This window comes from Rhineura floridana, chromosome 1 (assembly GCF_030035675.1).
Source record: "Rhineura floridana isolate rRhiFlo1 chromosome 1, rRhiFlo1.hap2, whole genome shotgun sequence".
In the NCBI taxonomy this organism is placed as follows: domain Eukaryota; kingdom Metazoa; phylum Chordata; class Lepidosauria; order Squamata; family Rhineuridae; genus Rhineura; species Rhineura floridana.
Window position 1 is genome coordinate 74219701 of NC_084480.1, and position 26475 is coordinate 74246175.

General features: G+C 40.6%; 1 protein-coding gene across 2 annotated transcripts in view; it reads left to right on the forward strand.

Moving 5' to 3' along the window:
* The first annotated feature begins 3647 nt into the window (after positions 1-3647).
* The window catches only part of APC (APC regulator of WNT signaling pathway), an 87534-nt gene continuing 64706 nt past the window's right edge, over positions 3648-26475 (forward strand). The window contains exons 1-2 of one of the 2 annotated variants that reach the window (XM_061624054.1): positions 3648-4163; positions 8430-8474. The gene's annotated coding sequence lies outside the window, so the exon portion shown is untranslated. The remainder of the gene's footprint in view (positions 4164-8429; positions 8475-26475) is intronic. The other variant, XM_061624072.1, reaches the window with a different exon arrangement.

A 26475-nucleotide genomic window follows, 5' to 3' on the forward strand; every position in this document is an offset into this window, starting at 1 on the left:
GTATTTTATTTATTGAGATTAATGTGACTGCATTTGATACTATTGTATTTTATCCCATTTTAATGTACGTCGCCTAGAGTGGCTATCTGCCAGATAGGCGACACACAAATTTATTATTATTATTATTATTATTATTATTATTATTATTATTATTATTGTACTCCTTAATTATGCAAAGAACCTGGCCAGGGCAATTTGCTTAACAAAGAAACTGGTTTGAACTCTTTAGGAGGCTCATTTTCTGCAAAATCCAGTCTCACATCTACAAGATCACAGGACTGGATGGGACTCCTAGAGGACATTCAGATGAATCCCTCAATCCTATAATCATACACTGCTGCAAGCAGTGAAAATAGAAAAATCAATCGAGAAGTTGTCTTAACAATGTTTGACAAAATAATAACCCAAGAATCATTAACAAATGTTCCCCAGAATAAATCAATTTAGCAGGGTTTTAGCAAATCTAAATGCCAAATTCCAAAAGAGTTTAAAGAACAAAACAACAATTTCCTCTCTAAACAACAAAATATATAAAGCTGGGAAGTGATTAAGATCTGATGTATCTTTCTGAGTATTGCTCTCACCCAGAAAAGTTTGAGTAGCATCTGCTCTATTTGACTCAACATGCATGAAATTGAGATCAAGATCCATCTTTATAGCAAAACGAAACCAGAGGTAGGTACTACCAATGTACCTCTCTCTCTTATTCATCATGTCTTTGCCAGTGAAGAAGGGAGATACCTCTTTTAAAGAACTAAGTTGCGTCAATAGCAGCAAAACTATGACATATTGAAATGCCTGAGGGTGGAATATCAGTATCTGCTTTCTTTTCACAAATAATCTTCTCACTGACTGGCAGATGTTCCTTTCTTTCTGGGATGATGCCTTTGCTTAAATGTGTCTGTCAAATGTATCTAGACACAGATTTAACAGAACTGGGATCTGCCTACTAAAGAAGAGTCCTGTAGCACCTTATTGACTTCTTTTTACTGTGTCATAAGCTTTTGTGGCCTAAAGCCCACTGTGTCAGATGCATGAAATATCCCAGTTGGCAGATATCCATGTGGGACCCCTAACAAAATATTTGTGTGGCGTGCTTCTGTTCAGTGTGCCAGTCAGCTATGGCCTCTGCCAGGACACTTCAAGTCCCCATTCCCTCCCTCAAACAGTCATCAACTTTCTGTAACCACTGCGCATGCTCAGTCCTCATTGGGTTGTTTTGAGGGATTTCCTCCCCCCTCCCAGTTTTCTTTCCTTACATACTTTTTGTACTTCTGCAAACCTTGGCTTTTGCCCAAGCTTGTTGGTATCTCCCTTATAAGTAAAGATATAAATATAAAATTCTAAAGAATTATATACTTTTACATATTTCTCAGGCTTTTTTTTACACACCCCTTTTCACTAATCCCTTACATCAGCCAATATCAAACAACACTCATAATAGCAGCTGACACCAAACCGTAATTGAATGCTCTGCACCTCAATGAAATAAATAAACCTAAACCACTCTTACCAAACTAACAGGTTCTCCCTTCTTGCTTTGCACCTAGAGGCTTACAGATGATGCTGTTTTTGCTACATAACGACTCACAGTTTGCTATGGTATATCAGATGGTATACAAGGCACTATTGGTATGTAAGATGGGTACAGACAGAAGGGGGACTTTATTACAAAAAAAAGAGATACGTATGTCCAGTAGTGTAGTGGCAAATTCAGAAGTGCAGGGTCCCTTCATGATAGTTACACCATTGCCTCACACAGCCATACCCCCTTCTAAGATTATACACCTTTATAAGATTACACAATAAAATGAGCTTTCAGTCTCTTACTTAGTTTGGCGTACTTTCCCTTAGTGATGTATTGCAACAATCTATACAGATCTCTACGTGTTGCCTTTCAGCTACATCTACTATTTTCTGTGCATGTTCATGGGCAAATGTACTAAGATGTTGTAAGGTAAGGAACTTCCTCTGCTGAGTTTCCCTTCTTGGTTGTCATACTAACTGCATATGGACAGAGCTTATGAGTTTTAGGAGGACACTTAAGCATGGAAATTCCTGATCCTAACTTCTGTTGTTGGCTGCACAACATGCAAACACACTCTTAGGCTGCAATCCAATACATGTCTACTCAGAAGTAAGGTCCATTGGGTGCAATGGGACTTAATCCTAGGTAAGTGTGTATTGGACTGCAGTCTTAGGCATATTCTTTTGCATTTCACCATGCCATACATTAAAAACTGAAACACCCTCTCTCTCAAACACACACACACTCCCCTTCCCCCATGTATTTTTTCTCTTCTGTTCTCCTCCTCCCCCCTACTACTGGCTTTGGGCTGCAACAAAACCACATATCTTCTCTATCCCCTCTCTTTTTGTTTTGGTGCTGGGTTGAGAATAAGATCTTTAACACACAAACTGGAGGCCGTGCAGCAGAGAGACTCTTTTGGCTCAAGTTCTCCCCCCCTTACCTCCTTTCCCACTTTTCCTTGCTCTTCCTTGCCATCTCCACACTCCTCAGTCCTTCCCCCCCACACCTTCTCCACAACAACAGACATCCTAAGCTAAGGAGACAATCAGCATGAAAGGAGAGTGTGTTAGTCACTGAGAAGACTCAGTGGCTAACTTATTTTATTTTATTTATTTATTTTAAAATATTTCTATCCCGCCCTTCTACCCTGTAATAGGGCACTCAGGGCAGCTTACAAAAATAAAATCAAACACGTACATAATAAAATTGTAAACAGTAAAATCACAAAAAACATTAAAATAAATTAAAATACATAAAATACAATATATATTATATATACACACACATATACATATATATATAGGGAGTGGTACTAAAGGGACTACACAGGTAAAATTTAACGTAGAAAGCATAAAATCAGGTTTGAGTAAACCAAGGTGTATTATAGGCCTTCCTTGGTGGGAGAGGGCACTTTGGAGCAATAGTGTCTACCGCCGGGTCACCTCTGTATTCCAGAGATTGACCAGGGCTTCGGCAGTATCTTGCTTCCTTTCACTCTGATTGCATCCAATCAGCAGGAAAGGTTGCTGGAGAAATTGGGATCCTGCTCTCCAAAAAGTGAAGGGTCTAAGACTCCCTAGGACTCTGGCTGACTACATCCCTGGTATGTCCAATTGCTATGTAGTCAGTGCACACAAGGTTCAGAGAAAAGATAAAATATCCAACCAGGGCGACGAATGAGCCGCTCCCAATTACACAAGTTAGCTGATAGCGTGTACGTAAACGAGATAAAATTACTTTGTGTAGGCTAACAATCTAAATTCAGACTAATTTCGATAGTGCCATATCTGCATATGAATTCCAACTCCGCAGCTTTATTCTGAAAACTCCATTTGAAACTTTATGTGTGTGTGGCTGAAATACTATACTGCAATTTCAGTTTTACCGCCGCTCCCACGTGGTGTTCCCTATGTCTTCGCCCTCTCAAATTCTGCAGGAGAGCCTTGACAATCTGTGCATATTTCAAGCCTAACTCCAGACTGGTCCTCGCCTCCTTCATTGTCAACCCACGGATACACCCAAGCCCCGCCCCTTTCCCAGCTGCTCTCTCTCAGCAGGTGTGAAAGAGTATGAAAAGCGAACGCCACCTTCTTCAGCGCAGGCGCGTCGGGTTTTTTTCTTCTCTCGCGTTCTAGTTAGGTCTACCTCAAAAACTGCATGGGCTCTAGTGGCGTCGGGATTCCTTTCGCTGCGCATGCGTCTGAAAGTAGTCTCCCCAAGCAAGATGGCGGTGGGGAGGCTGGTCGGGAAGTCGGAGTAAGGGAAGGGGGGCGGTGACGGTAGCAGGTACAAGTGTGTCGAGGGCAAAGGCCGCAGGCGGGCTGGTACCAACTGAAGCAAAAGTGGAACTGAGGAGCGCGGGGGTTCTTCATCTCCGTCCCAGCTCGGAATGAGGAATCGGAGCGACGGGACGAGGGGGACCAGCTCCCGTCTCGTCTGTTGCTGCTGCCTGTAAAGGGGGGATCGTGTCCCTCAGGGCCTTCCCCGCGCCCCGCATGTGTGGGCGGTTGCCTCCCTGTTTCGTGGTGGGGCCAAGTCCCCCGAGCACCGGCCGCGACGGAGGTAGCGACAGAGTCCGGGAAGGTGCGGCGGCTGCGGCGCTGCTGGGGGTGGAAAGTGAAAAGGCGGGCAGGTAAGTGTGCTGCTGCGGCTTCGAGACCGGCGTCAGTCTGTAGACGGGCACGCACCTCTTCCGCGGGCACGGTGGCAGCGACGGTAGACCGCTGCCTTTTTTGGTGCCTTTCTCCTTTTCCTAGGCTGAGCTATAGGCAGCCTTTGCTATTCAATTGCCAGCCAAAGAGGGTCAGAGATTTAGGCTTTTAAGGGGCGTTCCGTCTTCCAGAACCTCCCATCTCTACGGGGTAGCCGACACCATTGCCCCATTGTCTGCCAGGCTGGGAATTCTGCCCCTTCCTAGTTTTCGAGAGCTTATTGTTTGGTGAGACCGACTTTGGTAACAATCTGTGGCCCATGGACTTGCGTTTTCTTGAGGAGTTGGTGGATTGGGGTCCTCCACTTTGAGGTAGGGGGTCTCATGTCCTGTTTGTGAACTTCCCATAGGTATCCGGTTGGTCACTGTAGGAAACAGGATAGGCCTTCTGCTACATCCGTTCTTTTTTTTGTGGATGGAGTTATCATTGAGGGTTTAGGTCTCCACTGTAAGCAACAATGGATCACAAAGGAGAAAAACTGCATGGAGACATTTATTGAGAGTAGGTTGTAACAAGCAGATGAGTCTCAAACACCTCAGATTTCCTCTAACTGTATGTACTATTGGCAGAAGTTGTGGAAATCAGAGCAGTATACTTGGATGAAGTTTTGAATGTAGTAGCTCAGATTGTGACAATAACAAATTTGCAACAATCATTGGTATTGTAGCTCTGTGCAGCTTGGTCACTGAAGTTAGCATTCCTATCCTAAAGAATTTAATTCATCTGCCATGTTAAATCCATATGTAATTATAATGAAATAGTGATTCTTTGAGTTCGGTGTAATACAAATGTTGCAGCCCCCGAAAGGAACGGGTGAAAAATGTGTCTACATTATGGAGTCTCTCTCCAAACTGTGTGAATGGGCAGTAAAATGGTAAATGCAATTCATTGTAAGCAAGTGTACAGTGATGTGCACTGGGACAAAAAATGCTAATTTCACGTAAACTCAAAGGGATGTCAGAACTGACAATCACTGACCAGGAATGAGGCCTTGGGGTTGTGCTAGATAGCATCATGAATATGGTGAATTCCATGTTGGGGATCATTAGTGAAAGGATTAAAAATAAAACTGCCAATATCTTAATGCCATTGTGCAAATCCACAGGAGACCACACTTGGTTGCCTGACTTCAAAAAGGATACCATAGAGCTCAAAAAGGATCAGAAAAGGGCCAGCAAAATGATAAAGGGGATGGACCAACTTCCCTATGAGGAAACGTTGCACCATTTCTGGTTTTTTATTTTAGAGAAAAGGTGTGTAAGATGAAACATGACAAAAGGTGTATAAAATTATGCATAGTGTGGAGGAAATTGATAGAGAAAAGCTTTTCTTCCTTTCTTATAACTCTAAAACTCTGGGACATCCAGTGAAGCTAAACATTGGAAGATTCAGGACAGATAAAAGAAAGTTCTTCACACATTGCATAGTTGTTGTTGTTATGTGCCTTCAAGTTGCTTACAATTTATGGCGACCCTATGAATCGATGACCTCCAACAGCATCTGTTATGAACCACCCTGTTCAGATCTTGTAAGTTCAGGTCTGTGGCTTCCTTTATGGAATCAATCCATCTCTTGTTTGGCCTACCTCTTTTTCTACTCCCTTCTGTTTTTTCCAGCATTATTGTCTTTCCTAGTGAATCATGTCTTCTCATTGTGTCCAAAGTATGATAACCTCAGTTTCATCATTTTAGCTTCTAAAGATAGTTCTCGTTTAATTTGTTCTAACACCCAGTTATTTATCTTTTTCACTGTCCATGGTATGCGCAAAACTCTCCTCCAACATCACACTTCAAATGAGTTGATTTTTCTTTTATCCACTTTTTTCACTATCCAACTTTCTCATCCATACATAGAGATTGAGAATACCATGGTCTGAATGATCCTGACTTTAGTGTTCAGTGATACATCTTTGCATTTGAGGACCTTTTCTAGTTTTCTCACAGCTGCCTTCCCCAGTCCTAGCCTTCTTCTCATTTCTTGACTATTGTCTCCATTTTGGTTAATGACTGTGCCAAGGTATTGATAATCCTTGACATGTTCAGTGTCCTCGTTGTCAACTTTAAAGTTACATAAATCTTCTGTTGTCATTACTTTAGACTTCTGGATGTTCAGCTGTAGTCCTGCTTTTGTGCTTTCCTCTAACTTTCATTAGCATTCGTTTCAAATCATTACTGGTTTCTGCTAGTAGTATGGTGTCGTTAAATTATTGATATTTCTTCCTCCAATTTTCACACCTCCATCTTGGTCCAATCCTGCTTTCTGTATGATATGTTCTGCATATAGATTAAACAAATAGGGTGTAAAATACATTCCTGTCTCACACCCTTTCTGATTGGGGAGCAATCGGTTTCTCCATATTCTGTCCTTACAGTAGCCCCTTTGTCTAGAGTACTGGTTGCACATCAGGACTATCTGTGGCACCCTCATTTCTTTTAAAGCATTCCATAGTTTTTCATGATCTACACAATCAAAAGCTTTGCTGTAATCTATAAAGCACAGGGTAATTTTCTTCTGAAATTCCTTGCTCCACTCCATTATCCGATGTATGTTTGCGATATGCTCTCTGGTACTTCCTTTTCTAAATGCATTTTGGACGTCTGGCATTTCTCGCTCCATATACGGTAAGAGCCTCTGTTGTAGAATCTTGAGCATTACTTTAGTTGCATGGGATATTTTGATAATTACTGCATTCCTTGCAATCCCCTTTCTTTGGAACTGGGATATATATTGAACAGTCTGTGGGCCATTGTTTTCTTTTCCATATTTGCTGACAAATTTTTTCTCAGTAACTTGTAGCAACTCTATTGGTATGCCATCTGTTCCTGGTGATCTGTTTCTTCCAAGTATTTTAAGAGCAGCTTTTCACCTCGCATTCCAAAATTTCTGGTTCTTCATCATACGGTTCCTCCATGAATGAATCTGTCATCCTTGCATCTCTTTTAGTTCTTCAGTGTATTGCTTCCATCTGCCTTCTATTTCATCTCGTTCCTTCAGTGTGTTCCCCTGTTGATTATTCAACATCCCTACTCTTGGTTTAAATTTCCCTTTAATTTCTCTAATCTTTTGGAATAGGGCTCTTGTTCCTCCCTTTTTGTTGTCCTCTTCTATTTCTATACAATAACTATTGTAATAGTTCTCTTTCTCCCTACATACTAGTCGCTGTATTGTTGCACTTAGGGTTCTGACCGTGATTCTATACTATCTCCTTTTGCTTTTGCTTTCCTTTCTTTAACCATTTTAAGAGTTTCTTCAGTCATCCATTAAGGTCTTTTTCTCTTTTTAACTAGAGGTATTGTGTTTTTGCATACTTCCCTGATAATGTCTTTGACTTCTATAATAATAATAATAATAATAAATTTATATCCTGCCCTTCCTCCCAGAAGGAGCCCTTTTAATAGTTAAACTATAGATTTTGCTCCCACATGAAATAGTGATGGCCAGCAACTTGGATGGCTTTAAAAGGAGATTAGATTAAAAGGAGAATGAGGCTATCAATAGCTACTATCTGTGATAGCTGTGTTGTAGACACAGATCTGAATACTTGGGAAACGCAAGCGGGGACAGTGCAGTTTCACTCAGGTTCTGTTAGCAGGCTTCACATAGATAATCTGGCTGGCCACTTAAAACAAGATGCTGGACTAGATATACTTTTGGTCTCAGCTGTTTTGTTCCTATTGGGGGTGGGGCTAACACTTGTATGCTACAGTTGTGTCATTCATGTAGGCTACCCAAATTGCATAGAAAGCCTCTGCAGCAGCACTGTACATTTTTGGTGGCTTTGTGTACTTGTGGAGTCTATCTCGGCAATTGAGGTAGTCTATATGGTAAACATTTATCCAATTTAAGTACTTCTAAGTCATTTTTTAGGGTCAAGCACTTACATGGAGCTACCAGTAAGAAGAAGCATTTTTCATGTCATGCCAGAAACAGCGATGTTTGAATAAGCCTTCAGTAATAAAAAACAGTGAGTACTAGTTACTCTCTTAACCATGTGATATTGGGCAGCCTTCCTCAGTCTGGTGTCTTCCAGATACTTTGGATTGCAGCTCCCTTCAGCACCAGCCAGTAGTCGGGGGAGATGGTATTTATAGCCTAGGAACTTCTGGAGAGGCTTAGGTTCCCCATTCATGTTATAGAACCAGTCAGTGTTTGTGGTGTTAATTTTTCTGTTTGTTTTGTCTACTTAGATATCAGACTGTATGGAGACTGGAGCAATCTAACTTTTCCTCTTGGTGAGTAGATCTCAATTGCTTTACTCTTGCTTGCATTTTCTTTGGAATAATTCTTCCCATGAATGGTTCCAACACTGGAGCTGTTATTTCTGCATGATGCACGTTTTTGTAACTTACATGAAAAGTTTCCACACCAGAGACAGTTGTTGCTGAAGGCATCTGTAGAAGCTCTCCTTATTAGGATGTTCCATGTGGCAGTTTGTGTTAAATAATGCAACTGGGCATGAAGAATTATGTAGTAGTAACCTGTGTAGAGAATGTAATTTGTAGACTGGTTCTTCTGGACCCAATATTTGAATGTTATCTTATTAATGCTAGTAATAGTGGAAGCCTAATTGTCACCCTTGGCCTATTTACCAATTGAAATCCGCTGAAATTTATCTCTGGAAGTACGTTTTATTTCAATGAAACTTTATACACAAGTGTATCTATTCACAATCTTATGCAAAGATAATATGTGGATAGTGATATATGTGCTTTTCTCTACCATTCTATCTTTGTTCATTTGTGTGAGAGTGTTGTCCTTTACTCCAGCATATGTGGTGTAATGAAGATATGGAATTTGTTGCGTGGTGTGCATTAACCTGTTAAATACTAAAATCTTAAAGAACTAAAATTACATGATTTTAGCTCTTATAGAAATGGTTGAAAACATTTAAATGTGGAACAGATAATTTCTACAGAGTTAAAACCTCATTTATTTTGTTAGAGATCTTGTACATATTAGTCTTCAGTTTTACTAAGGAGCTTTACCAAGTGACTTTGGTTCCTAATGAGTCAGGAAATCTTAGTTCAGTGAAGGTCATAAGGTCCCTTAACATACTCTGACACCTGGGCCTGTTTTCTCTTGATATCCTGCTTCTCTTCCCCTTCATAAAAGAATCCATTAAAGATAAGCATATCCCAAGGGAGTAGTTTCAGAACAGAACGTTTTATTTTTGGGTAGAAAAGTAACTATGATATCAGGTATTCTTGACATCTACAAGCTGAGAATTTTAGTGTGCCTGGAAATGTGATGCATCTTGAGGCCTGGTTCACACACAGTGCTTGCCAAATCATGGTTTGTTTAATAATGCACTGGCTAACCAAGAGTTGTTCCACAGACAGTTATGCAAACCATGGCTTGTTTCTCCAAAGTTTGATGTGTTTTCCAGCTGCTCTTGCCTCATGCCTGTAGGATAAAGTCATCAAACAAACCATGGTTTTGGAAGAGTTCTGGGTTCACATGTAATGCCAAGCCATAGTTAAAACAAGCCAAGGTTTGTAAGCCAACACCAAATGATGGCTTCAGATTATGACTTGTTGGCAGTAAACACATCATAGTTAAACTGCTGTTCAGTGTTCATACCGCTAGCCATGGTTTAATAAACATGGAGTTGTATCCAGTAAAGTCATCATGTTCATGGCATGTCATCTGCTTGCATTATGGAACTTTCCCTGCTTCTCCTCTCCCCATATCTTCCAAGGTTTAGGGGATCTCCCCGAGCAGATTGTAGGGATGAGGTTGCAAGCAAAGGAAAGGAAGTTCCATTATGAAGTTGTTCCCTGAGCACAATTACTTTATCGGCTGCAATCCCGTGGTTTAGCATAATGTCCAAACCTAAGAGGATGGTGGTGGTAGGAAGCAAATGCAATCCCTGTGTTATAGTCCTACATATACACATGTAACTCTGCAAAAAAACTCAGTTACAGCCAGGTTCTTCTTTCATAACCTGTATCACATTTTATAATTAGTTTGCTTTGTGTTGAGATGTATAGTTCCGCTTGCATTGGTAATACCATATATTTTATCCACACTGCTTTCATTTGCTTTTATTGATTTTGTACTCTTTGCATACTTCACATTTGTAAAGAGCTTTTGCAGAATTGGTCACAAGTGCCTGGAAATCAAATTGAAGCAGCTTGAAGTTTTTGCACTACAGCATTGCTTAATGAAATCTTGCACACCTTCTGAATTGTGTGAGATTTCTGTTCCTCCTTTGCTTCATAAAACTCTCTGGATATTCTGATTTGGCTCCTGCATGTCTTTGTGCTATTTTTTCTCCAGCTGTCCCAGTTCCTCCCCCCAAAACGTTTGCTCTTCCTCCTCCTCCAGTCCTTGTTCCTGCCATCTTCCAGTCTGAGACAATGGAATATGCAGCATTCAGGAACTCAATTGTTCACTCTTTAACGGTCCTGGTAATGTTTTGATTCACACTTCCAGAATTCCTGAACCTTAATTGTTTATAGGCCTTTTACCAATAATACACTCCAACGTGTGTGTGCACTTTCCTGAGGTCGTCATTCTGTCCTGTCTGGTGCCCTCACTTTCCTGAGGTCGTCATTCCCCTACCTTTTCAGTAATGCCATTTCAGAATGGCATAGTCTAGATGTACTGTGTGCTGTATGCTTTAACTTAAAGAGTTATGTGTGCTCATTAATGCACTTCTGAGTAGGGATGGGATCTATTGGTCAGTGCTGTTTCAAAAGCATTCCGTCAACCTAATGTTCTTTGCCTGCTAGCCGTTGCTTTTACCAGTGTGATTTTTTCTTCCAGCAAATATCAATATTAATATATTTTGAAAGGGAGTATCAATCTTTTGACAGGAAAGTGGCTTCGTCTCATCCTCCTCTGTGACTAAGGCTAGTCAGTTTAGCACAGAGAGACAGGGTGTTTTCCTTTTGGAAAGGAGGAAAGCAGCTTTCAGTGCTCTCCCTCCACTATCTTGTCTGCCCGTTGGTCAATCCATCCAACCATCATAGTCCTCTGTTGTCCTTCTGTCTATCTGTCCCTCTGCCCTCCCCCACCCACTCAGATGGCCTCTCCATTGCTGGTCCTGGCTAGCCCATATGCTGCCTGGAGCACATGCCTCCACCACCTGTGATGCAGCCACTCACTGTGCCCCCTCTCTGCCTAATACACCTCACACACTCATGCGCACATGCTCACTTGCACACATGGCACCAGGAGGGATGGAATTAGCAAGCAAAGACAGGTTGATCAATTAGGGACACTTCTCCTTCCCTTCTCCTAGTCAATTTCAGCTAGCAAGCCAAACAGACTGATCAGTTTTAACTTGTATTTGATGTGGTAAAAATCCAGGAGGGGGGACGGACAGCGGAAATTCACCGATTTCAGGATCTGTCCACAAAGATAACAGACCTGCAAGTTATCAGGGAGTTTGATTCTAGTTATGATTTCATCAAAATTCTCACCCATGTCTGCTTCCGAGTATGAGCTGTAGAAGACCTTATCTGAAACTGCTAACGTGAAGAAGGGCATGATGGGTGTAATGCCAGCCGTAAAAGAGAGGATCTCATCCTCTGGAGGTGGAGGCCTGTGAAGGAATAACTGAAGGGAAGGGCCCCACCTTGGGGTAGGAGAAGAATTTGCTTGCTCCGAGAGTAGAAAAAATGGAACACTGCAGGAGAAAGTAGCAAAAGTACCTGTGATTTCTTCTGTTTGTGTATTTGTTGTGTGGGCACACTGCTATATATAATGCTAGATGGCCATTTAGTAACAAAATGCCAATGTTTGATATGGTTTCAGTACCCCTCCAATATAATGAAATAATTAAATTAATTCAATTTACTGAACACTTGAAGTCAGGATCATTCAGGCCATGGTATTTCAGATCTCTATGTATGGATGTTAAAGTTGGACAGTGAAAAAAGTGGATAAGAGAAAAATCAACTCATTTGAAATGTGTTGGAGGAGAGCTTTGCGGATACCATGGACTGCGAAAAAGACAAATAATTGGGTGTTAGAACAAAATAAACCAGAACTGTCACTAAAAGCTAAAATGATGAAACTGAGGTTATCATACTTTGGACACATCATGAGAAGACATGATTTATTAGAAAAGATAATAATGCTGGGAAAAACAGAAGGAAGTATAGAAAAAGAGGAAGGCCAACCAAGAGATGGATTGATTCTGTAAAGGAAGCCACAGACCTGAACTTACAAGATCTGAACAGGGTGGTTCATGACAGATGCTCTTGGAGGTCGCTGATTCATAGGGTTGCCATAAGTCATAGTCAACTTGGAGGCACATAACAACAACAGTCAATAATAATTTATCTAGGCTAGGTTTCCTGAATTTATGTATCGCTCCCCAATAAAAAAAGTTACAAAGAAATTACAACAATTATGTAGCCTAAATGGACTGTAATTTGTTTTCATGGATGGTAGGTATAATAGACCTTTTGGGGCAAAGGTGACAAAGCTACTACATAACACCATAAAATACCCTGTATTGTTGAATCTAGCATTTCTTTGGGATACATAGTTGATAGCCACCTTGAAAGTTCTTGAGAATTGGAAGTATAGGATAAAAATATTTGGCTAGATAGAAAATATCCCCAAAACAATGAGAGTCGCGTGTATATTTGCCTAGGAGTAAACCCTTTAGGTTGTGAGTTGTACTCCTTTTCCAGCAAGTTCATGTATGATAGAAGATATGTAGCGTTTCTCTAATATAACAGGTTTTGTGGCACCGAAAAGATCTCCACAGTATAACATATAAGTGAATTGTCTCCAGTACTCTCTGCATTCCACCCCTCCATCCATTTAGACTATCACTGGGTTCATAGGCCACTCTTTTCTTTCTACCTGTGCATCCCATCCCTCCATTCATTTAGACTACCACTGCTCAGTGGTGAAGTGACAATTACCTATATGACTGTTCTTATTTAACATCTTGGGGAACTCTTGGCTGTGGTGAATGTCACATTAAAATGTTGAACCAGTGTATTGGTCAGTATAACTTCAACATTTTGGGGACCCTTGGGCACGAACTGCTTTCACTGCTTGATCTGAAAGAGATGGAGTGTGCAAACTGAAAATTTTCTCATACTGTCTTTGACCGTTTTCAGTGTTCTACACAAAGTGAGAATGGCAATAAAGTTGGGCCCCTAGCAGATGCCTGACCATGTTGCCTTCTAGAGCCAGGATTTGCATTGGTTGTTCTACAAATACACACTTTGGGTGGAATTACTTTAGGTTTACAGTCTGAATTTGAAAATGGACTATGCATTGTGCATGATGGGGTAGATTATAAGCATAAATGTTTAAATTACTTTATACTAACATTAATTCTTTGCTTTTATTGGACATGCTAAGAATTGGTTTTCTATTAGTTAGACCTGTACAATGTTGAATTAGTGTGGAATTGAGTATTTCACAAAAGTTTGGATGCAAGTTCAAGTGACAGCCCACTAATTAAATGTCATTGTTAGACCTTGAGAACTGGACTTGGTCCATGAAGCTTTTTCCAAAAAAAATGTTTCAAGTGCAATAACTTGAAAAGAGTGAAGTGAATGGGAAAGGAGTGCTTGTCATCCTCTTTAAGCAATGGATTTGTGTACTGCTTTATTTGCATGAAAAAGTAGATTTCTGTACATGATTGTCTTTAGACTGCTCTGTTTTACTGGGAAACAAAATGTCTTGATTTTTTAGGTCTTAAATAGTGTTTAGTTTGGTTCACAAAGTCCTCAGTAACTTTATATTAACTTGATAAACATACACAGTAATAAAGATCAATGTTAGCTTTATTTCTGTAGTCTCTTGTAAGTAGACTGATATTGTGGCTTTATTTTAATAAAGTTTTAAAATCAATTAAATTATGGCATTTAATTCACAGCATACTCGAATACAACATGTCTAAAAAACATGAGTAAGAGGCTATTGTTTGATCATCTTTATTCAAAAATCCAACAAATGGATATTTAAACTTTTGATGGATTATTTTCTGTTAATGGAAGAATAATCTTACTACTAAATGTCCAGAAGTAGTATTCTACATGCATGAGTTTATTTTCAGATTCTTTGTATCAATTCACTCTATAAGCATATGCATTGATTTGATGTGGCTTTAGTATTCTTCCGTGTGTGTTGGATTAATTGAGTGATGTAGCATTTATGTGAACTTATAAAATGATGACTTCTCTGTCTCAAACTGCTTAACTACTGTAGAGTGGAGGTAATCTAATATTTGAAGAACAAGTTGGCTGAAAGAAAGTCTAGGTTACTAAATGAAATGAATTCGTATCTTCCAATAGCATTTATTTATTATCATTTATTTATTACATTTATACCCCGTCTTTTCATGAAACCCAAGGCAGCTTACATATCATTCCCAGGCGGTCTCCCATCCAGGAACTGACCAGACCTGACCCTGCTGAGCTTCAGCAGGGAGCTGGCCTTATGTGCCTTTAGGAAATGTGATTCCTAGAGATAATTTTGGTGAAACACTGCAAATTTAGGAAAGATACCTCATGCAAAAGAAGATCATGATGAAATTGCTTAGAGGTTTTATTTATAATTCAGCAGTATACAAATTCTGTTAAGTAAATACTGAATAAGACTTTTGGTTCTTTCACGATAATATATCCCACTTTTAAGCAAGTCAGTCTATTGGTAATTAGTTATGAAAGTTCAGTTGTTTTTCTTTTATTTTTAAATATATGGGTTGTATGTCATTGGATTGGATCTCCAGTCCAGCAGAAGCTTCAGCTATTTGGGTGTTTTTTTCCTGATTTCCCTGCTGCTCCAAATGCTACCATGCTGTTTCAGAGGATCCGCCAATCCTCCAGAGCAGCTTTTCAGGGGTCATAGAAAATGATGGAGAAGGAAGAATCAGCAAAAATCCTCCCCTTCCTTCAGAGGAGTGTCCAATGAGCAGAGCTTTACTCATGAGAAGAATAGAGCCAATCCATTGTTGGCTTCTGTTTGCTTACTACTCCATTTTCTACCATTTAATCACATTTTGAATTTGTTTTTCTTTTTAAAGTGAAGGTTTGGTCAACATGTCTTCAGTTTGTGGAAATATGAAGAGTTTTGATTATATTTTATAAATACAGTAATATTCTCAATGTAAGAATGAATGAATGACTTAATATTTTCTTTATGTGACATTTTCTTGAACATCTTCCTGGCAGAGAAAAAGACTTGCTCAGGTTACAAAAAAATGGAGCACACAAATTGCTGGAGAGGAAATACAAGTCCTATAAGTGGAAAAAATGATATACAGAATGTTTTGAATCTTGCTTTACATGTACAGCACAGGGCCTTAATGGTGGGGCCACAGTATGTAGAAGGAACAAACAGTATGTGAATCTGTAAAAATAAAGTTCTGGCCATGGGTGTTGGAGTTGGTAGAATTGTCATGGCATGACTGTGGTTAATAGTGGAATGTCTGAAAACCTTAGTAGTAACTGTATTTCTCATGTCCTTTCAAAGCCAGCATTCAGCCCCAACCACTGGGAAACAGCTTACAAACAAGGGAGGGAATAACAGGGAATCAAGATCCTAGGAGCATGAGGAAGTGAATGATGCAGTGATTTTTTAAATTACGTGCACTCTGGACTAATTTGGTGTTTAGCTCCATGGTACAAAAAAAAAGTTCCCCATTTCCAGCAGCTTAGGCATAACTTTTTTTTGTGGTATTCAACAATGTATTCGTTACTTGAAGTATAACTGTTATGGGGGCATATGGTTTACTCTGGAATACTGAAGAATCAGAAGTTGTAGCTCATTCTGTGAAGCAAATAATATTTCCATTTTATTTCAATGGTCACACTCAGATGGCATTCTTTTATTGTCAGTGTGTCAGGTTCAAACAGGAAGAACATTCACACATTTGCAGTGGCTGCCCTTGCACTTCTTCCCAAGTGGTCTGGATTAGACAAAAGCAGGAAAGACATCATACTCTCCTTTGCTCAGTATGACAGTTAATAACTTGTTTAAGTTTTGCTATTACTAGTTCTAGAGACAAAAGCATTGTTGTATTTTCACTTTTGCAGTAATTACCATTAACTAAAAATGTAGGTTGTAAATGTGAAAACTGCCTGAAACTAAGGAAGCAGGTCATGAGACATCTGTTCCTAAATTTGCCTTTCATATTATGAGGTAACATTCTGGGAAACAGATGAGTCTACAGATTTCCTTTCTAAACTTGGGGAAATGTTGCGTTTTTTATTAGAATAGTGACTCTTCCTTTGCTCAGACAACTTTAATCACTAGATAAGATGAGAGAGTTAGTGTAAATAGGCATAATAACATGAAAACAAATTACTTAAGCCAGCTGAATTGCAGAGAACTACACATCTGAGATACTTGCATGATACTTGTATGTCAAATTTAAATTGTCCTTTGCAGTATGTAACAGTAGTCTGCCACCTATTCAGACAGGAAGGGAGACATGCTGTTGACATTAATCACTGTTCCTCTGAAAGGATATATTTCAGATATATTTGTCAGCAATACCTGCCTTCCTATTAGATTCATAATTTCTATTTTATATTTAATTATTAGTTAAGACTGACACAGCAACCTATGCGTGTTTACTCAGAAATAAGTTCTGCCTATGTGTGTGCTTAGGATTGCAGCTTTAGGCTGCAAATGTCATGACCCACGTTAGCTTCATTTTTCCTGTGTGCATATGCATACAGTGTGCATTGAGGCAAGTGATGTGGTTGTTGCATGAACACTGCAAGCAACATTAGTAATTTTCTTACCTGTAACAAAAATGCTAATGTGGACATTGTTAGATTTAAAAAAACACTTTAGTTCATAGTGAATGTAAACTCTTTAAGTGGGAAATAGAAAGTTTTATTGTTAAATCCTGTATAAGTGTTTACATTTCATAAAAATATAATAGCAATTAGACTACAGCTGAAATTTGGAATGAAACTACCTTTATAATGTACAGTTTTCCTGCTCAACACCTCCCCTGTGTATTTCTATCTGTTACCACTAGTACATAGACGTAGAGGTCCGAATGGGATTTGAAGGTCATCTTGTTCAGTGCTCTACCCTAAAGCAGGATCCTGCAGTTTGAACTGAAATGAATTAGACGTCTCTTAATGATCAGTTACAGAAAATAGATCTGAATTACATTAGCCCTCTCTCCTATCATGTGAACTGATTCTTTCCATAATTACAACCAAGTGTCTGTTATCAGTTACTGTTAACGTATAAATACTAATCTTGATTCATTGCTTAGCATTTTAGACAGCAAACCCAATCTCAATACAAAGAAAAATTGTTCAATTGAATGGGAAAAAGAGAAACTGATGCTGGGCATCTTTCTTTCTGTTCTCTCCCTGACCCCATTCACTTTCTCCTTTCCCTCTTTGCTGTGTAAAGATTGGTGCCCTGTCTTGTTCTCACTGATAAGTTACTCTTCCCTTCCCTCCTGTTAGATGGACCAGACAGAAAATTGAAAAAAGTTGGGGTAGGTAGGAGAAAAAGATGAAAACAAGACTATGTTACATTCTCTGATGTGATCAGGGCCATTGGCTGGGTTGGGCTCGGTGCACACGTGACTGGAATGTAGCTGTATTGGCTCTGGCTCTAGCGCAGACAGAGAATACAGGAGGGTACTGGGTGTTGAAGACTGAATGGAGGTGCAGTTGGCGTCGGAGATGGGGTAGGTGAATGTTAATGTTGTACTCTTGTCGGAAATGAGCACTGAGCATTAGTATCTGTGAGGATGATGCGCCCTATCTGGCTGCTGCATGATATTTGTTAGGGAAGGTAGCTTGGTTCTCTCTCCATGCGACTGCTTTTTAGCTTTTACAGAGGGAAACTAGGAACTGAATCCTAGGATTGTGATCCATGCTTTTGACAGATTGAGAGGATATGGTGGTGGCAAGCTTTGGTAGCGAAAGAAAAAAGAAACCTTTGTAGCACAAAAATGGTTGTTTTAAAGGTTTCACATAGAAACAAGGAGAAAATAGTATCTTAGGAGATGGATAAAGGGCAACAAAGAATGAAACATTCATCGCTTTAGAGGAATGAGCTGAGCCCATTGAAATCCTCCCTTCTCCTCCTCCTCCCTTCTGTCACAGTAGCAGCAGCCAGAAAAAGGGACACAAAGCAGCAGAGGAGATGCCTTGATTTGAATCTAACAACCCCACAATGCAAAGGCTGGAGGGGGAGGATGTGGAAGGTATTGTAGAGAATGGATTATTGTAATTTTGAAATGTTAAGATTTGCTTTTGGATGGAATGCATAATATTGCAAAGCCATGAAGACTCCCTGCTGGAAATGCTGCAAAATCCCAGCGCCTTTGTTTAGTGACATGATGTGTTGCTGGCATTTCTGCAGTTTACTGCAGCAGCTTCTGCTCCTTTACTGAAAGGAAAAAGCTGCATAGAGGCGAGAGGTTCTGCTGCACTGCTGCACCCAGGAATGCAATAAAGCAGTTGCCAATCCACAAAAGCAAATGCTGAAATATAAAATCAAGATGAAAGAAAAGGATCCACCCAGTCATCCACCCAGACTTTTAAACTTGATCTATTCATCATCAAAAGAGATTCTGAGAGTTATCCAGTCCAGGATACTATTAGTAGTCTTAATTAATTATGTATGAAGTAGTGGCTCCTTTTTCTGTCAGATGCTGTTTTAAGTGTAATAATTGGTCAGTTTTGGTGCATCACTGTGGAAGAAAAATTGAATTTTTATTTAAGTGTCAGCAGAATTAGAAATAATATAGCAGCAAAACAATTAAAGTAGAAGAAATAAGTTTTACATTCATATTCAATAATATAAATAGCAGGCAGTATTTTATGGATAATTTGCCTTTTCTGTAGATCAGCCAGAAAATTAATGAGTAATTGTGTATTGTATTTACTCTGCCCAGAAATGCTAAAACTGTAGTTTAATTGTTTTGAGAGCTGTTATATTTGCCAGCCTTTCATGACATTTTTTAAAAAGAAATTGTGTACTTTAATAGTGTTGTTTGTCGTGTTTTAAAGATATCAACTTAACATTCTTGCTTACTGATGGAGATAATGGGGCTTCAGAAACTATATATAGCAAGAATGCATTTTTTCTGCTTAGCATGTATAATTTTAGTGATGTCTTCAGTTTTTTATTAGTGGGCTAATTTTTTTTATATCAAAGATAGTAGTAGGTCTGTGACTACTTGGACTCCCTTAAAATATCTATCAATATATGCAGTTTCAGATTCATCAAACAAAATTGGTAATCCTGATGGAATGCATTCTGTTAAATATGCTCTTAACAATTCAGGCATATGGACACAAGTAGCAATTAAAGTTGAGTATGTGACAAGAAAAACCAACAAGGTGTGATTTCAGAAAAGGTAAACTCTGGTGGAATTATTTGCAGTTATTTAATAACTGCAGATGCTGGGGGAGGCAAAAAATCTGGAATAGCAGTTGTGGTAAAGAGATTCATTTGGATTGTTTTCCAATTATCATTTCAAACTAGGTATATGCAGAAGATATTCTCTTTAAAATGACAGTAGCATATAGTTTAGTCTTATGGTCCACAAGGATGAAGCCTACATAAGCTAGTACACTAAATTTCACTTGTCTTGATGAGTGGATTTGGTTGATAATTCATGGTGTGTTCTCAATATACAAAACATACCCATAGAAAGTATTTGTGGTAGACATTTAGTTCAGTTAGTTTCACCATACTGCTATAATAATAGGGCCCAATGAGAAAGAGAAATCAATGTGGTGTTGGATTACTATATGGTGGCATTCCTGACACTGTACTTAACAATTGCTGACGAGACCTGCAAATATAACTTATTTTCAATTGTTCTGTTATGTGAAGGTCACTTCGTTGGATCACTTGTATGGTTATTTTTTGTGATGAGTGATTTAATACTTTTACATGTGTTCCAGTATCTGAACCATACCACCTTAAGGAGAAATAGGAGTGCTTAGGATTCCTACCTGAACCATGTGCGTTCCTGTCCCACTCATCCTGTCTCCAAACTATCCTTTAACAGGTGCCTGAGTGGCCCTTTGTGGCTTCATGTTCTTCATAGGCACATTTGAAGTAGTTCACATTTCCTTCTGACATGGGCACTTGCGAGGCAAAGTTTGAGACCCCCTTACCCATAAGTTAGCCTTAAAACTAAATATTGTTGACTTCTGTTCACTTGAACAAACTGTACACCCTTGCCTGCTGTGTATGAGCTCTCCCATTCTTTGTGCCAGCAGAGAGAGCTTCTGCAGCAGCTGTTGTGTGCTTCTGGGAAACATCAGAGTTGTATATCAATGCTGCCAGGCTGTGTAGTGTCTGTTATGGGAGAGACTGAGAGATGAGACCCTGCAGAAACAGTATTCATAGCATACACTGTGTTCCCCTCATTGCAGCATGTGACAGCAAGTTAGGGCTGCTCTCACTTTGGATGTACTTCCCCCCCCCCATGACTGAGGCATAAGTGAACAGATGCTGCAGCCGTTTGTGCTACCAAAGGAGTAGGAGCTTGCATGCAGCTGCAGTTGGATCCCATCAGGACACCTAGATCAGTGGTAGGGAATCTTATTCAGGGCAGCCCTGTAACCAGCCTTCCATGTTAGGTGGGGCAGCCACACTTCTAAGTGGGGAATTGTTTTGGGGGGGGGAGAGGCACATTTCTAGGTGGGACATTTTTTGGGGGGGAAGGCACATAGCATCAGCCAGTGCCCTGCCCCTACACACTGGCTGAGAGAATGTGAGGGCCAGGTCAGGGGAAGGTAGTGACCTTCCCTCTCACTTCTCCTACATGAAGAATGTTTGTTAACTCACATAATGGACTGTGTAAAAATCAAGTTAATAGAAAATTTAGTATGAACACCAGATATTTAATGACAGGCATATTTTTTGTTCCATAAGAAAAGAGGATGTTAAAGATACAGTGGATAAGGGGATGCCAAAAGATATTAACCCCTCCTTTGAATCTTGTTCCTGATCTGGATTTTTTTTATTGTTGATCACTCAAGGAAAACTTTTAAACTGGCTGCTATATAAAGCACTAACTAAGCAATAGAAACTTAATTGTGGAAAGCAATAGGGCTTTTTTTTTTACTGGTTGCTGGATTGATTTTTCTACCCAGAAATGGCCTTATGCTGAGCTGCACATTTTGAGAAAACCAGAAATTAGGCCTAGGTAGGCAACCAGCCAGCTACCTCTAGTGTGCACAGCAGTGTTTCTATTCCTCTAGGGCTGTTTTGTCATTTGAGTATTTTGCCGTCAAGTCTTCAAGCAAAAGAAGAATATTGTAAACTGCCCAGAGAACTTCAGCTATGGGGCAGTATACAAATGCAATCAATCAATCAAAAATGCCACTATGATTGTGAATATATTGAGTGATTTAAAAGAGTAAAGGGTACCTTAGGGTAGATATCTTGTCAGAGCACTTTAAAACTATCTCTTTAGTTCACCCTGTATCAATATGCACCCAGTTCTGTTCTACTCATTATAATCTGCAGAATAAACAAACTCTTACTACTTAGTGCAGGCAAAGAAACATGGTTCGTTTCGTTATTTCTGGTTGGGTAGAAAACACAAATGAAACTGAAAAGGAAAGGAAAGCAAAGTCCAAGGGGTAGATGCTAAGTCTAACCCATAATACAGAATTCTAATAGGAACTTAAAGGATCATGTTGCTATAGAGGCTGTTTTTTCCAGGATCACTTAAGTCGGAAGTTCCCCAACTGTGGTCCCTAGACCATCGGTGGTTTATAAGCTTCACGCTAGCGGTCTGTGGCATGTCTTTGCAGAGCAGCAGCGGCTGCTGCAGCTGCTCTTCATTATCTCTTAGCCTTCGCCTTGAACTGTTGATTCTGTGATCCAGGATTGTCAGGGGGCGGGACTTGAGCAGGAAGGCTTATGCTCCTTTGCAAGTGCCTTCATGCAGCCTCTCTTTTCCTCTTCTGATTGCATGTTTAATCAGGGCTCACATGAGGGGCTTTTGGGGGGGGAGATGAATGGAAGCCTCTTCTCGTTTCCCCTTTCTGATTGCATTAATGTGAATTTTAAACCCCTATAAAACAAGTGATCATATGAGAGGAGAAGCTCCAGCAGGCTGCCTGCAAAGATACTCCCTCCAACCAAGTGCAAGGGGGCTTTACATCCCTGGATGTTGCTTGTCCAGAGTCCTACAGGGAAGGCTCTTAAAAAGCAGCAGGTCTCAGGACCAAAGCCTCCACACTGGCTGCAGGGTGCTGCTTCTCAAGAGCCATCCCTACAGGGAAGGCTCTTGTGAAGTGATACCTCACAGGATTGGGCCCCTGCGCTGCTCTTCACCAGGTATATGTGTAGGAGGAGATAGTGTCTCTTTTACCCAGCCCTAGCTGCACTAGCCCTTGTAAGGATTGAGGTCTAGTCTGGTGGCCATTCCCACATTTTTTCTCTTTGGCGGTTTGTGCATGCGAAGGGTCTGTCCAGGAACAGAGTCAGTAACAGAAGCATGAGCTTGACAAAACAGTGCTCTCAATTTCTTACTGCAGCTGCTGTCCTTCCCCTCTTATACTCTCCATGCTTCCTTTCCTGTTTAATAGCCCCTTTAATGCCCCCCAAAGCATAAGTCTCCTTTCCTCCTCAACAGCTCGGTCATATGAGTGGTATCATTGAAAGACACCAGGTAAGGAGGAGTAAACCAATATAGATTTCCAGATTGCAGACCATGATCCTTACTTGCAAGTATGCACCATATGAACACAGACTTTTTTTTGAGTAAAGATGCATGAGACTAAGCTTCTAAGGCTGCAGTCCTATGTGTATCTACCACTGATCTTGGGGAGGCTTATATCTGAGTAAATATGCAAGGGATCAGCTGCATGATCAGGTTTCTGGAGAAACACAAAATTGGGATAATGTTTGGAAGGGAAAGGGCAAAGGAGAAAGATTTTCTCAGTGCTGGCTCCAAAGGGTGGCCAGGTGGGGCCCTGGCTGAGGGCTGCTGGGGCTACAGGGGCCCCTCTGCTCCCCTTCCGTGATTTGCAGCAGGATCACTACAATGTCTCACAGGGTGTGAGCTTCAGAGCCCCCACTCAACCTACCTTTCTAAGCACGCACATCCCTGCCATCAGCCAAGATGGCGGCAGAGGCTTCAGCCCCTTAGGGAAACCTCAGCCTCCATTTTGGTTAAGGGTACCTTGCGCACCCAGCCACACAACACAGCCAAGAAAGGTAGGTTGAATGAGGGAATGGCAGGGGCTCCGAAGCTCCCGCCCTGTAATACATAGCAGTGATCCTGCCGTGGATTGTGGAAGGGGAGCGCTGTGGTCCGGGGCAGGCTTGTGCCCGAGGGCCCTGGCATGCCTGGGGCCGGCCCTGATTTTTCTAGATATCAGATCATATCTTTGGAATAGTCTGAGTACAGCCTTTTCAGCCCTTTCCCACCTCTCGATCAGATGACTTGCTTTTTGCAATCAAATCCACCCAGCCACCTACCTAATTTCCAGTAAATTCCTCCCATTTCTGTTCCATATGCTCATGGCACTAGTGTTTTGAACTTGAGGGCCATTTAAGGGTATTTTAATGTCAAATTATAATTATAGTGGGGGAACAAATGGAACTATGTTAAGAAGCCAGTTAGATAAATTTTATTGAAAGGATTGCCATGAATTAGGGACAGGTAACAGCTTATCTGACATGCTTTGTGGACTTTTCAAGAGGATTTTACTGTAAAAGTCTTAACCAGCCTGGGTTTTCAGCACATCTCAAGTTCACGTACAGAAGCCGAAAGGATGCTGAATCTGAGATTCCAGTTGACTAGCATCACACCAAACATCAAAGAATTTTGTTTAACACAGCAGGCACATCCATCACATTTAATATTCATCCATAGAATTAAAATTGTCATGCAATATAAAAAACAGAATCAATAAAAATACAATTTATTTATTTATTTGCAGATTTATATCCCGCTCTAGTTCGGAAAAATCCAAATTCAGAGCGGTAAACAATAGATATAACCAGAGTTTTGAAAAGTTACTTTTTTGAACTACAACTCCCATCAGCCCCAGTCAGCATGCGCTGGCTGGGGCTGATGGAAGTTGTAGTTCAAAAAAGTAACTTTTCCAAGCTCTGGATATAACCAGTACAACCATACAAAAAATATAACAAATTAAAACAAAGTTACTACTAGAAAATCAGAGCAGTTCCATTTAATCCTTAAAATTAACATCATACAACATCTTGCGCAGTGCATTACAGTTGCTGCAATGGACAGAAAACTTATTATGTGATCTGCCAAGATCTTCAGCAATTTTCAGTGGTCCATGGGGAAAAACATCTGGGAACCCCGTCATATAAGTAATTATAGGGTGATTGTGATCATGAAAAATGCACCTTCAGGGAAAGCCTTGAGTGAGCAGACTTTTGGGGTCCCTGGCTATGGGGCCATTCAGCGGCATTATTGTAGGGACCGTATGCTAGTGGGAGGAAGGGCCAGAGGCAAAAGACGGTGGACCAAGTATGTTACATTCCAGCCATGCCAAAGTCAGTTTTTTGAAAAGTGACCTGCCTTTTACCGACAGGTCCCAGGGCAGATCACAACAGTATAAAATACATTTTTTTATTTTAAAAATGATGTGGTACTTCTGGACCACAGCTTCCTTGTCTTCTTGCCTACAGGGGATTATCGTGAATGCCAAAGCATTTCTGCAGAGCTTTTCTCTGCACTGTTTGCACTGATGCTGAAGCTGCCTCTTTTGATTTCCTTCTGGAAGGCATACGTTTGGTGGGATAGCTGAGCAGGAGCTGCCATTTGGCTGTCCTCTGATTCCAGAGACTGGAATCTGCATCAGTTTCACCAATTTTCACTTTGGGTTGCTGTATGGACGCAAAACCGCTTTTGCTGACACAGGCAAACTGGAAAGAGTACACTAAACCCTGTGGTTACTAAGCACCGTTGAAAACAAATTTACATCCAAAACTAGAGGAGGTCTTAAAAATATAAAATACACATCTCAAGTGTCAAAAGCCAGGGTGAAGAGGTGCATCGTCAGCGTATGAAAGTTGAAGGTGCCAGATGCATCTCTGCAGGGAGGGAATCCTACAACTTAGGGGCTGCCACAGAGAATGTTCTCCCTAGCACACCCCTCGGAACTTTTGAGGACAGTGAAACTACCAAGAGGGACTCTTCTGCTGATCTCAACACCAGAGGAGGTTTATAGGGAAGGAGGCGCCATCTTCCATCCAGGCAAGCAAGAGGCATTGCCACAGTTCAAGAATACATTCCAGGCAGGCAGAAGTTCTTTAGGATGACTTGCAACATGTGGCCTGGTGAACATCACAAGGACTCAACAGGGAATGCTGAAGGGCTGCATTTAGCCCATGGGCTTAAAGTTCCCTATCTTTGACCTAGATGCTGTTTTTACTCATCTCAGTCAACCAGATGAGTTCCTGATTACAAAGCTAATTAAGTTAAAATGACATTTTAAAAAGATGCAAGTTTGTGGTTTTGTTTTGAAGAAACTTTCAAAGGTAAATTACAAGAACTAAAACTACGGTTGGTAGCCCAGCTACGTCCCTATTTGAGTAAAGAGGACCTTTCATCAGTGGTACATGCTCTGGTAACCCCGCGTTTGGATTACTGCAATGCGCTCTACGTAGGGCTACCTCTGAAGACAGTTCGGAAGCTACAGCTAGTGCAAAATGCGGCAGCCAGACTGCTAACAAGAACCAAGCGGTCCGAGCATATAACACCTGTTCTGGCCCGCTTGCACTGGCTGCCAGTATGCTTCCGGGCTAGATTCAAAGTGTTGGTATTAACCTATAAAGCCTTATATGGTGCGGGACCACAATACCTGTTGGAACGCCTCTCCCGATATGAACCGGCCCATACACTACGTTCTACTACGAAGGCCCTCCTCCGGGTTCCAACTCATAGAGAGGCCCGGAGGGTGGTGACAAGATCTAGGGCCTTCTCAGTGGTGGCCCCCGAACTATGGAACAGTCTCCCCGAGGAAGTGTGCTTGATGCCGACACTGTTTTCTTTTCGGCGCCAAGTTAAACCTTCCTCTTCTCTGAAGCATTTTAATTTAATGTTAATTTAATTTTAAAATCTTGCTGTAATTGTTTTTAGACTGTCTTTTGTTTTATTGTATCATATTGTGATTTATTGTATTTCCTATGTTCACCGCCCAGAGAGCTATTGCTAGCCGGGCGGTATATAAGTTTAACAAATAAATAAATAAATTTACCATTCTTGGGCAAGGTCATTGAGTGAGTGGTGGCTAATCAGCTGTCGACACACTTGGATGA